The sequence below is a fragment of the Chelonia mydas genome, chromosome 8 (genome assembly GCF_015237465.2).
Source record: "Chelonia mydas isolate rCheMyd1 chromosome 8, rCheMyd1.pri.v2, whole genome shotgun sequence".
Classification (NCBI taxonomy): Eukaryota; Metazoa; Chordata; order Testudines; family Cheloniidae; genus Chelonia; species Chelonia mydas.
Genome location: NC_057854.1, coordinates 71,234,951 through 71,246,559, shown reverse-complemented (window position 1 = coordinate 71,246,559; position 11,609 = coordinate 71,234,951). Strand labels below are relative to the sequence as shown.

At 43.3% G+C, this 11,609-nt stretch overlaps 1 protein-coding gene across 1 annotated transcript in view; it reads left to right on the top strand.

Annotated features, from left to right (window-relative positions):
• The first annotated feature begins 4,517 nt into the window (after nucleotides 1–4,517).
• Nucleotides 4,518–11,609, top strand: part of PTBP2 (polypyrimidine tract binding protein 2) — a 117,007-nt gene continuing 109,915 nt past the window's right edge. The window contains exon 1 of the mRNA XM_043521472.1: nucleotides 4,518–4,536. The gene's annotated coding sequence lies outside the window, so the exon portion shown is untranslated. The remainder of the gene's footprint in view (nucleotides 4,537–11,609) is intronic.

Below are 11,609 nucleotides of genomic sequence, written 5' to 3'. Positions count from 1 at the left end.
GCCAAAGCCAGTGGAGGGGGTGATGTCAACAGTTCCCTCTTTTTTGCCTGGTCTAGTTAGGATGCCTTTCAGGATCAGGATGGCAAAGGCCTATTGGAGTCATGGTGGATCCGAGGGTCCCAGGAGATGGTGGGGATGTCAGTCATGATAGTAAAGCTTGCTGTGTCCAATCTGTCACCCCTCTTCCATTTAGTGACCCTCAGACAAGCAATATCCAGGAAAGGGTCACAACCTAATCTCACTAACATTAACCATTCCAAACACATTTTGGTGCTTTCAATTATGAATATTTCTTCCTATTTCTAGAATCTTTCAGCTCATTGCCATGCCAACCTGTGACTTTACCTGCCTTACAGAACTCTTCTCGCAAGTCCCTTTAATCTAAGCAGTCCACTTTGTACCTATCTGTTTGTCTTCAGCTTTCCTTGATGTTCATAAAAAATTTTGTTACTTTGGACAACTTAGAATAAGGCCTCTGCACAACAAATTGTCCAGTGATAACCCATCCCCGTCCCCCCCATCTATCTATATATCATTTTAAGCATAAAGAAAACCTGGCTTCTGTTCGTGGTGTGTACAGTAGTTGTGGAAATGAATTGGTAGCCTTTCTGTTTGTTGAGATTGTTGTGCATTATCACCAGGAGCATGGCTTGAGACATGACACTTAGACTGAGCAAGGTACCCAGTTGTGATACACTAAAAGAGACAGACACAGGAGTTGCAAGCTGAGCCTCTGCAAGATAACTACTTGTGTTCTGCATTTTGTGTAAACCTTTAAGGCTGAAAATGTGCAGTCGCCTTTTTTCTCAGTGAAAATCTGTCCAACGCTTTTTAATTGGTCCTCAAATTCAAATCTTAAGGCTGAGTACCATGTTGGCTGACTTACTCTGCACCCTCTCTCTTATCTAAGATAGATGTTTGAGATGACACTTTTTGTTTTCAGGACAGGCAAGGCAATGTTGACAAGAAACCAGAAGACTCACCCAAACCTGAATGAATGGGACTCATTCTGTATATTAACTTGTGAAAGGAAATTAAATCTGATGGATTCATCTGACTCATCAACTTATTACCCCAACCCCTTTCCTTGCATAACCGCAGTGTAGTCAATGCCTTGCTAGGAGATTCTGCATTGGAAAAGTCTTTTGTTCAGAGTAATATGTGTCTCTACTTCATTTGTTCCAAAGACCTGTTCATGAATCTGGAAGTGATCTTCCCAAGAGACCAAAACTGATAGTTCTTGGGATTTCTTATTTTCATGGGATTTTTTTCTGCTTTCTCATGTCACATTTATTTATTTTTAATACATATTTCTTATTCATACACAAACACTGTATGGAAATACATTTTACTGTGGAAATAAGTATTCTACTTCGTTAAGCTTTCATTAGGACAGTTCTTTAATGGAATCAAAAGCAACTTGAACCCTCTTTGGTAGCTTTCCAGTGATCATTTACATACTACACAATTGACCTGCGCTAGCAAGAACACCCTTCACACCATTTGAAAAGCTCTGATGCAAAACCTACCCATTGCGCAATACAGTTAATTAATAGGGAAGCCTATCAGAGTATGTGTATAATGCATCTGGGAGCGAGCCTCCCAGCCCAGTCCACAGACTCACGACCGTGCACTAAAAATAGCTGTGTAGATGTACCAACTCAGGCAGAGCTTGGGCTCTCAAGCACATCCCATCCCCCGGGTTTGAGAATTCAAGCTCTAGTCTGAGTCAGTATGTCAAAAAATGTCTACACAGCTATTTTTAATTTGCTAGCCCTAGCCCCAGTAACATAAATCTGTGACTGGGAGACACATTGCATCTGGGGGTGAAAGACAAATGCTAAGTCTTCAAGTACAATACTTTCATTAAAGAGCTGAATAAAGATCTGGTCTGAAAGGCAACAGTGTGATAAAATGTGTGAATTCCTGAGGGCTTGCAGCACAGGCACAGATTCTGTGCTAGATTCTGCAGTGCATGGCTGAAAACCAAGTGATGGTTGATGGAGCTGAGTGTTTTTTAGAACTAGAGCTTGGTGTTTTTTCAAAACTGGTTGGTAATCTATTTAACAAGCTTTGTTTTGCAGCTTTCTGTCAGGGTTGGGAGCACAGCTGGAGGGTTGTGAGTTATTGTTAATGAGGGACAGACCCGAATCTGGTGTAACAGTGAATCCACTGAAAAGGAAGACTGCAAACAGGCAATTCCCTGAGGGAGTTCAGAGAGGCAATATAAAATAATGGAATGGTTCAGCAGTTTTATTAAAAAAGAATAAAGTCCTGAGTTCTGACTACTCTAGGGTATTTTGCCAAAAACTCCAGCCAGTGCAACCAGTGATTTAATTGAGACTAGTACTAAAATCCCTGGCAACCTTATTGTAGACAATGAAGTTAATTAAACTCACATTTATGAATTGTTTTGGTCACCCCAAATCTGTGTTATTTGGCAAAAAAAAAAAAAAAGGCTTTGCATGAAAACTTTCATCCAGCTATTCCAGTGACCACTGGGCATGGATCTTTACCTTCCCAAAGGCATTCTCTCTTCTGCCTCCTAAGCAGCCACTCTTTGAATTCTCTCAAGGAATAGAAACTATACAGCCACACGCAACAGATAACAAACAGCCAAAATCCACAGTTAACCAAATGATTTGTTCCCATAAAGTATTCATTGAACATTTTGTGAATAACAAACATGTTAATAAGAAAACTCCAGTACTAGTAAGCGAATAATTCACAAATGGCAATAAGGGTTCAGTTTGTGGGAAAATTTATTCACAATGAATAATTCAATCTGCTCTAGCTAACTGTACGTTAACTTCTGTGAGTGGATCTGAAAATTTGAAGTCTGGGACTTTATATTCAGTAAGGTCAAGAAAATTCTGCATGCCAAGTGGCATCTTAAATTGCCTCTTTGGCTGTAGTTTCTCAAAATAATGCACAGCATCAAGTCCATATGTTGTTTAGCTTTCTCTGTTTTTTTTTTTTTTTTTAAAGTTTGTTAAATAAATAAATAAATAAAGATTTATAGTTTCATCTCAATGTGCAGTGATTTATATGTTCAACTCCCTGTGCATCAAAATGAGAATTAAACCCCCTGGTGTCTGAAACTGTGTACAGTTGCATCAGAAAGCTTTTTATTTCTGGTAATCTACCCCTGCTGAAAGAATAGATTTAATTATCTGAAGAGATTGCAATCAGAATAGATCTTAAGGTAAAAGAAAAGTAGCTAGCAATATGAAATTTTAAAAGCATTACTATTAATTTTTTATCCTATTACAGAAAAGGGTTTTTTTAAATAAAAAAATCACCCTTCTTATGATAACCTTACTTAAGATTAATTATGCATCTAGAACTCTCAATGAAGGATGCAACATTCAAGGAAACCATGTTGAGTTCCAGTAATTTCTAAAGTCCAGTGATATTAAAATGAAATGGGACCCTCAAGCCAACTTTGGGGGTGGGCAATTATGACACATTACTGTATGAATCACACACTGTGATTAAACTGATAGGAGGTACTCAGCATTAGCACTTGCTTTGAAAGGGGCACTGATTACCTTTTGTACTATGCATTTTGGTAATCAGAAATCATTTTAGAAAATACTACATTAACTGAACAAATATCCCCCTAGCTGCACTAAATTTACTGATCTCCCCCTCCAACTAACGTTATGCATGTAAGTAAATAAAATTACATTTTCCTACATGGTATTAGCACTTGATCAGGTACTTAGCTCACCAAATCAGTGTTCTGTCAGAGGAAAGCAGGACCATTGTATTACAGAACAAATACTTTAAAATACCTCCAATCTAATTTTTTAACTTTGATTTTGAGATTGGCTGCAACCACACTTTATAAATCAACAGTCACTTGTGATTTATAAAACTAGTTTTATCCTCTCGTATGGCTAACAGGAAGTGGCATCATCCACTTTAGAACTCCTGACTTATTTCTACTAAATTGCTGTTGATCAGCTTTCAGGAATTCATTTTGTGGAGGAATCTTCAGGGTCTATCTTCTTGTAAAACATTAATGGGCATGTATTCTGCAAAAATTAAATTTTCTGGCATATTTTGACACCTAGAACTATGGGTAATTTAAGGGACTTTGAGCTAACTATCGTACGAAATACTAATTTTACTGCAGCATTTTTGTCAATGACCTCCATGTATATTTTTATGCACATGCGTGCATACACACACAACTTTTTTTTACTCAAGTCTTTGCACAATCATATGATATTGTGTCAGAGTGCTGAGCAACAGCACCTGAGGCAGCAGTCTAATCACTGCAACTCCAGTTAGTTACCTCAGAGCACACCTGAGTATGGGAACTACTCCCAATTGATAGGCTGGGTGGCTGTTAAAAGGCTAATTAACTCATTCACTCAGATGGTGCAAAAGGCACAGGATAGCAGCATGAAGGGGAGGAAAAGAAAAGAGCATCTTGTAGAGTCAGAGCTGTGAGTGCTATTTCAGCTCCTTACATCAGGAGCTGGGGTCTTCATGTTACTGTTGGAATAGGTTGCATAGACTGTAAAGGTAATAGAAAAGACCACTGTAAATAAATGGCATGGGGTATTATACCAGAAGAAGCAGCTAGCTATTTGCGGGCTAGAAAGTAGTAGGAGAAAGTCCATCCCACCACACATGTGGGCTTGTCTGGGATCTTAGCTGGTATTTGGGTGTGGTGGCTTGGGCAATGGAGGAGACCCTGAAAAACAACAGGAGGAGATGCTGAAGATTCTAAAAAGCTTCTAGCAGTCTCACCATCTGGAGAGGCAGGCCTTGCTCACCAGGCAGGCTGAGTAACAGAAGAGCCAGCAGGACTTAATAGGAGAACAAGCCAACATGCAGCACCTTTTCCAGAAGGTGGTGAGTCCTCTAGTGGAGAATGGCAACTGAGCACAGTCTGTGGGGATCTGTAAGATGGGCCCTGCAGCTGACCCTGCAATGTTCCTGGACCCTGTTGCTAGCCCCTTAGTTGACCAGGGAGCTCAAGTCACCTCTGTCACTGAATGATGAGCAGGCCAGACACTAAGAGGGTCAAGGTGGCCATCCTAGATTGAGTCAGCCTCTCCAGTGAGAAATACAGCCAAAACCTTTGAGGTATGAGGTGGACTGGAGTGGTGTGGTCCTGGGCCTTTGACCAAATGGTGGTAGACTACCATCCATTGGCTGAGGCCAGACACTCAAATGGTGGGGGAGATAATGAAGGCTCTGGTGTTGAAACGGTGTATTTGGGGCCTCCCTGAGATTATATGGGTGTGGGTTAGATAGCAGCAACCTGCCACTTTGGATGCCTCTGTAAAATGATGGAGGAGTTCATGGAGGTTGCCTTCCCGCAGCAAGTGGGCTGATCCTATAGAGGACCAGAAGTTTGGGGAACCAAAGCCACCTAGGACATGGAGGGGAAGAAGGAAGAGCTCCAGCTGGGGCTCAACCAATTACCTGTTTTCAGCGTGGACATCCGGGATCCATGGGGAAAAAAATACTGCCCATACTTGGAATTTTTTGCAAGCTAGGTCAAGACTGCAGGAAAGGCCAAATGAAAGACATTGTCCACCATTCCAGTAATGGCAGGAAGGAAACCCCAAAAGGCCTGGTAGACACAGCCTCCACTTGCTCCCTGATCTAGAGGGAGTTGGTGAAACCCCACTGATTCCAGGGGCAAGTGAGAGACTAGGGTGTCTGGGGGCACAAGAGTGCTGCACTGTGGCAGAGGTACCCCTGTCAGTCAGGGAAGGTTTAAATGAAATCGCAGTGGGGTAGTGGAATGACTGCCTCTACCTAAACTGATTGGAGACCCTGCCCACTGGGGGAGGGGAAAGTGGTGTTTTGAGCCCCAGCTGGAGAAACCGAGAACTTGAGGAGGAAATGGAGCAGGAAAGGAAAACCAAACTGGTGGGGGCAAATTTAGAACCCCCTAGGCCAGTGGTTTTCAAAGCCAGTCCGCTGCTTGTTCAGGGAAAGCCCCTGGTGTGCCGGGCTGGTTTGTTTACCTGCCGCGCCCGCAGGTTCGGCCGATCGCGGCTCCCACTGGCTGCGGTTCGCTGCTCCGGGCCAGTGGGGGCTGTGGGAAGTGGCGTGGGCCAAGGGGTGCGCCGGCCACCCTTCCCACAGCCCCCATTGGCCTGGAGCAGCGAGCCACGGCCAGTGGGAGCCGCGATCGGCTGAACCTGCGGACGCAGCAGGTAAACAAGTCAGCCCAGCCCCCTAGGGGCTTTCCCTGAACAAGCTGCAGAGCGGCTTTGAGAAACACTGCCCTAGACAAGAGCTTTTGGCTCTACCCAGCTGAAAGGGGAAGAAGAGAGTCCCCTAAAAAACTGAGGTGTAGGGGATAGACAACCTGAGATCCTTAAAGACCGAGGGATGCATGGAATCCTCCACACTGCAGCCCCAAGGAGAAGAAGCCCAGGTGTGGTTGTGAGAGCCCAAGGCCCTGAGCAATCAGGGAAGGAGGGGAGTGCCCTCAATCCACCACCAGATACAACGGGAGAATAGGGAGAGCAATTCCCCAGAACACCCCTGGTGTGATGACTTGTGGGCTGTAATGGAGGTGGCCTCTCCCCACCAAGTGTGATTTCTGTGGGTAAAAAATGTGTGGGCACCACAGTGACCTAGCTGATCACCCTGAGTCAGGAATTCTCAAACTTCATTGCACCGTGACCCCCTTCTGACCACAAAAATTACTATATGACCCCAGGAGTGGGGACCTGAGCCTGCCCAAGCCCCGCTGCCCCGAAGGCTTTGGCTTCAGCCCCAGGTGATGGGTCTCAGGCTTCAGCTCCCAGGCAATGGGGCTCCAGCAAATCTAACACCAGCCCTGGTGACCCCATTAAAATGGGGTTGCAACCCACTTTGGGGTCCCAACCCACAGTTTGAGAACTGCTGCCCTAGGGATTTAGACTCCATCCTGCAGGGTGGCACCACTGATAAGCAAGGGAGAGCATGGGGAAAGAAAAAGCTGATAGGTAAGGTGGGAGGAGATGTGACAGAGTGCTGAACTAGCAGTCTGATTGCTGCGTTTCCAACTAGATGGGTGTGCCTGGGGGAGCTGACTATGGGAACTGCCCCCAACTGATAGACTGTGATGGGCTGGAAGGTAATTAACTTATTACAGTAGAACCTCAGAGTTGCAAACACCTCGAGAATGGAGGTCGTTCATGACTCTGAAACGTTCGTAACTCTGAACAAAACATTGTTCTTTTAAATCAATGTTCAGTTGTATACTTTTGAGACAGCTTCTTTACTATGCAGAAGAAAAATGCTGCTTTTAATCATCTTAATTTAAATGAAACAAGCACAGAAAGTTTCCTTACCTTGCCAAAAAAAATTTAAAACTTTCCCTTTTTTTTTTAGTAGTTTACATGTAACATGGCACTGTGCTGTATTTGCTTTTTCCCCCCCTCTGCTGATGTCTGATTGTGTCCTTCCAGTTCCAAATGAGGTGTGTGGTTGACTGATCAGTTTGTAACGCTGGTGTTTGTAACTCCAAAGTTCTATTGTAGCTCAGATGGTACAAAAGGCACAGGAAGGAAGTGCGAGGGGGGTGGGGGGGGAGGATGTGGGGAAGAGAGAAAAGCAGACTTGTAGTGTCAGGACCATGAGTGACCTTTCCCCTTCTTCCCTCAGGAGCTGAGAGCTCCATGTTATTGTTGGAATGCAGTTGTATAGTCTGTTAAGGTGGTGGAAAGGAACACTGTATATTGCATGAGGTGTCTAACCAGAAGGTCTCCAAGCCATTGGTGGGCTAGACAGTAGCTAGAGGCAAGTTGACCCTGCTGCATTATATTCTATCATTTAATGTTGCACACTTTATTATAAAATGTCAGAAACATCCTGACAAAAAGGAATGGGAAGAGAAAATGAGCAATTGCTCAGAACAGTTGTAAGCTTACAAAAAACTAGCTGCCCACTCATAATTTTTTTTGGTAATATATAATCTAAAGAAAGTGCAACTCAAGTCCTAAAATGCCTCTGGCAGTTGAGTACAAACTTAATGCCTCAAAGATGCAAACTCATCATCACTACATTTTGATCATCATCTCCTCTTGTTCATCCTGCCATACCATTTTGATTGCTTAACATAAGGTCTAATGTCAAGTAGTAATAAAGCAATTACAAGAATTACACTTCATTCTAAAGTGCACTAGGCAAGGACTAAATTAAAGGACATAATAAAAATGTATCTAGGACAAAATATGTTTTAACCCCTATATTTCTGCCAGCATCAACTAACTTGGCATTCATTCAAGTGCTAGGTGTATATGTGAGCATACTAGCCTTCCCCACACAGACCCTCCAGTAACTTCAGGAAGCCAAGCCAGATTCCCGTTTCATCCAAGTCCCACCCCGTTGAAATTCTAGCAATGAAAATGAATCAGTATTTGTATTGTTGTGATCTTTCATAGTTTTTTTTCCCTCTTCAAAGGGAGACTGTACAAAGTGCTAATTAAAAGCACCCATTCATTTATTGTTATGGAAGGGTTATAATTTTACTGATAAATTCCTCAGGCTTTTTTTGAACTTACTAACAATTTGTGATTGCCTATACTGAATAAACTCTTGTACGATACCTGTAGGTAGGACAGTTATTAAAAGAGGAAACATGGACTTGTGGCTAAAGCACAAGTCTGGGAATCGGGAGAACTGGGTTTTTATTCCTGAGTCTATAACACTGTACCTGTGTGGTCCTGGGCACTTAACCTCTCCTTTCTCCAACTGTCATATCTGTGAAATGGGGATCATATACTTCCCTAACTCCTGGACCATTATAAAAATTAATCCATCAATGTTTGTAAAGTTCTTAGGGATACCTCTTGAAGAAATGGAAAGGAAGTGCAAACTATTTAATTACCCACTTATTAGTTCACAAACCCAAGTTGCTAATGCTCGAATCAAAATTCTCATTCATTCACTTTGCACTCAGAGAAGCTGTAACCAGTCAAAATCTGCATGTTGTCCCAATTCCTCTCAACTTATCAGTTTTTACTTGGCCAGGTTTGTACCTCACAACTGTTGTTTAACAGATGGGGCCAAATTCAGCACTCATTTACAATTCCACTGAAGTCAGTAGGGATAGGACCTAAGTCAGCAGTGAGTTTAGCCCATGTCACATATATCAACTCCAAAACCACTAGTAAAAATCATAATACAGCAAAGTTGCAAAAGTACAATTTGAAATAAATACATTGGGCTTGATTTTGAATAAGGTTAGGCATGCAATTGTGACTAATTTGTGTGCCTAATTATCCTGACTATGTGCAAATCAAGTAATTATGCAGGCAAATAACCATAATTAGTTTTGTGTAATTATTCAATTACCATGTACAATGACTGTAACTGGGTGTGCAAATTAACCATGCAATTGTGCATGTTTGCTCAGCAGACACTTATGTGCCTAATCTTTTTAAAAATCACACCCATCTGAGTTTTTTCCGCTTTCTCTTCCACTGCATGAGTGTTCTTATTACACGAGTTTTCTACTAGCAATGCTATTGCTATAGGTGAAGACTCGGAAGCACTATCATTCTGTTCCCTCCATGTTCTGGTGGTTTTTAACTTTCCTTCCCAAAATACCTTTTATGCTGACAGACATTTCTCATGTTTGTTCTTCTCATAGATTCAATTTTTGTTTAATTGAGTGGGGAACTAAGGTGTATTGAAATATATTCAGTCATTTTTCAAACATGAACAATTTTTTAACCATGTAAGAATATATCGAAATGCCTCTTCGTGCTCAGATAACACAATGATTTACTGTTAAAACATCAAACTTGGCATGCGCCTAGTCCTCAGTGAGGAAAGGATGTTGAACTACATTAGAGAACTTCTTAAATAATGCTAATAAAGAAACCTACTGCACAGGACATGCTTACCATGTTGTGGGTTCAATTTTCAAAAGCACTCAGCTCCAATTGAAGTTAGTGGCAAAACTCCCATTGGCTTCAGTAAACCAGCCTTAAGCCTTTACTGAACACTTTTGCCAGTCTTATGTTGTCTGCCTTACTATGTGAAGGCCCTGATTCAGGAAACATTGCATGTTTTTAACTTCAAGCACATGCACTTAAATCCCACTGACTTCATTAAGACTTAACCATGTGCTTACCTGAATAAAGATACTTTCCTGAATCAGGGCCTAAATGCAGGAAGCTTGCTTGTAGAGAGCTTCTAGAGGGTCTACTTCACTACCATCTAAGGATGGGACAGAATCATAAATTTCAACTCTTGTAGAAAAATGTGAAATTTGATACTCATAGGAATGCCATTCTCATTTTATTTTTAAAAATTCAAAAATCTTTGTAGTTGAGTTCTTAAATGCAGGAAAGTCAGGACACTCAAATGTGTGGTTCACTCTAAGCCACCCTAAGTTATGGAGCTCCAGAAGCTGCTATAAGTGACTGTTTCAGTCTTACTGCAATAATGTTCTGCTCAGCTTCCCAAGAGACTGTTTCTGTGCCTGTGTATTCCTCTCATTCCTCCCTTGTAACACATTCCGTCTGATTAGACTGGACATCCGTTCTTTAGTACTTCTGCCTGCCACAGTATTCATAGATACCTCCCTCCCCCCTTTTGGGTGGCATTGTAAGGGGAAATAAGTGCCACTTCCTCCATAGTGTATTGAGAAGTCTTCTCAAAGTTACTCTTCTTAACAAAAGGACTTTGTTTCCATTGGTTCTGTTTTTTGTGTCGTGTGTGTGAGATATACATCTTCCCCCAGCCCATGGATACTCATCTCATTGTCTTATAATAAACAAAGTTTAACTTGCTCCTGTGATAATGATCTTACTTTTTGTCACAAGATCATGAGCTTTTGTCACAAAGCAGCTTGGATGTTTACAGACTCTATACAGGTGTAATGGGACTGTGGTCCCCTTACTAACATTCACTGGGGGTGTTTTGCTTGGCTGCTCCCAGTACAAAAAGAAAGGGGAAGGGTCAATGAGAAATCAGGACCCTGAGACTGACAGTCCCCAGGACCAACGGGGAGAGGCCAATGCTCCAGGTCACCCTGAGGTGGGCAGGCTAATCAAGGAGTCAGGAAGCCAGGGTGAGTCCCCACCTCTGTGTGAGCTGGAATTGCCTGGGTCAGACAGAGTGGGGCTGAGCTAAGGAGAGAGCAGGGACCCGAGCTGGGGAGCAGAGTTGTTCCAGCCAGAAGGGCCAGAAAAGCAGCCCAGAGGGAGCAGACTCTCTGCTGGGAGCAGAGCTGCAGCCCCAAAGCCAGAGGCACAGCCCAGAGAGAGCAGACTTGCCCTGGGAGGAGAGCTGCAGCAACCAGAGCCAGAGGGGCCAGAAAAGCAGCCCATGAAGCAGGTCAGTGCTGGGAGCAGAGTCACAGAAGCAGCTCGCGTAGCAGACCTGTGCTGGGAGGGGAGCTGCAGCAACCAGAGCCAGAGGGGCCAGAGAAGCAGCCCAGGGAGCTGGAGGCAGAGCAGCAGCCGTGCTGAGGCAGAGTGGAGCTGAGACAGAGTGGTGGGGCTGAAGCAGTCTGGAGCTGGGTGTGGTGAGCAGCTGGGGAGAGTGAAGGGGACCCTGGGCAGCGGGCCCAGCGCAGGAAGATGCCTCAGCCAAGAGGCTCTGCAGGCCAGGCTTGGAGGGGGATCGTAACC